Here is a 2100-nt window from a genome sequence, read left to right as displayed (position 1 = left end):
TCTTGTTAGAAGGCAGATTATCTCTGGCAGAGTCTCACAAACTCTGACTCTATCATCTTCAGTTCTCTAAGTGCCAGAGAATGTGATGGGAGGTTTCTCTTTTGTTCCTTCTGGATGAAGTGGAAAAAAAAAATCATATGTTTGGTGAGATTCTCAATGAAGTGTCATTTCTACAGAAAAAAATTTTTTAAGAACAACTACTTGTTAACATTAGAATTGGCAAACACATATCCCATATGTATTCCTGAATGAGTTTCAGTGAGATATATTATGAGAAAACAAACATAAAAAGCACCCATTTTTTTTTCCAAGATCCACTCCTAAGGCTCAATAGGAATCCACTCTTGAGTAGACAAGGAAATGTTTATATCTCCTTTTTCAACTGATTGATTGCATTAACCTCATACACTATCGTATTCTCTCACCTATATCATAATACAGAATACTATTTTTAACTTTATTGTTTTATTTATGGTTCTTCTATGCAAATTTATTATGAATTATTTGTAGGGAAATTCATATTATGATGCATTTCTTTTGTGCTGCCAAATATACAGGAGCCCATAAGTCTATTAAAACACAGGTACTTATTTAATACATTTATGTATTAACATACGTGTACATTAATGTTTTGTTTAAAAACCTAGAACTAAAGGATGACACCATATCTGCCTTACAGAAGGTTGATATTTCTCTCATTCCAAGTGCTGCTAATGTAAATAACAAAATATTTGATGCAATTGAATCTAAACAGATCCAAATGCTTTCCTAATATAATAATTTTTAGAATTTTAGGCTTAGAAGGCACCTTGCAAACTGTTCGAACTAGTTAGCTTAGTTTTCTTTTTTGTTTCATATGAAAAGTCTGAAGGTCATAGATATTTAATGATTTGATCATGGTGGCAGATTATTAGCAGCAGATCCAGAATTAATACCCAAACCTTCTTATTCTTTATTGCTAATATGAAGCTCTGTCTTCTTAGTCCAATATTCCTCCCACATTGCAAAAGGTATTATACTTATTTTTTAAAACTAGAGATTTAAAAATATATTTTTAAAATAAAGTTAGTTGGCAATAATCACATCTCTCATAAATAATCAATATTTTTGATATATTGCTCCAGCATTTATACATTATAGATTAATGTTCAAGTGAATATCTCTCGTCTTATTTGCATGGTTTTGATTGTCTTTGCTATGGGAATATTAAATGTAAAAGGAAGATTCTGGCCATTGTAATGGGCTTAAAGTTATTTTTAACAGAAATATATTGCATAAGAATATTTAAACAATATTAAGCCGTGTAGCTTTTTCTTACACAGAAACCCAAAATATTCCACAGGTTTAAGAAATGCTTCAATCCGAGCAGAAATAGGAAGCTTTGACCTTCACCTATTGTCTCCTCTCACACTGAGCTTCAAAAACGTCTTAGAGTAACTCTGGAGCTGTGGGAACTTGGTTTAAAAGCCATTATCACAGGGGGGTCTGTAGCTGATGCATGTTGATGATGCTTTCAGTCTTCGTTCTGACCCTTTTATAAAAGTTCTGCTCTTTCACTACACTCACTTTGCACGGAAAGGTGATGCTGAAGCCGAGCTTGACCTATAGCCATGGACAGCTTTCTGTTGCCAAGGTCACTGAGGTAGTTTCTTCTTCAGGGTACGTGGGAGTTACAGAACAGAAAGAAAAAGGATTCTGTAGTATCAAATTCTTCTTACATCAAAATTGGCAGATTTCATAATTTTACCTAAAATATCTTGTCATGACATTTCCAGTAAGACTAATAAAACCACATGAAACATTTCATACCCACTTCTTCTTGTCCTTAAAAATGATGTAGACCTAAATGATATAAATCATATAACAAATTTTTAAATTATATCATTAATTTATTATATCTTAAAGCAACTGTTTTACTAGGTGGAATTTGCCCTTAGGGATATTTAGAATATTTTTAAAAACCAATAAAAATATATTAAACAATAATTGAAGCCTGCTGTCTTGTTCCAATATCTAATTATTACTTCAACATCTCTTCCATAATTGTCCCTGTTTGCAGATGACATGATTGTATATCTAGAAAACCTCATCATCTCAGCC

The sequence above is a fragment of the Pongo pygmaeus genome, chromosome 12, assembly GCF_028885625.2.
Source record: "Pongo pygmaeus isolate AG05252 chromosome 12, NHGRI_mPonPyg2-v2.0_pri, whole genome shotgun sequence".
Classification (NCBI taxonomy): domain Eukaryota; kingdom Metazoa; phylum Chordata; class Mammalia; order Primates; family Hominidae; genus Pongo; species Pongo pygmaeus.
Note: the sequence above shows the minus strand (reverse complement) of the source record.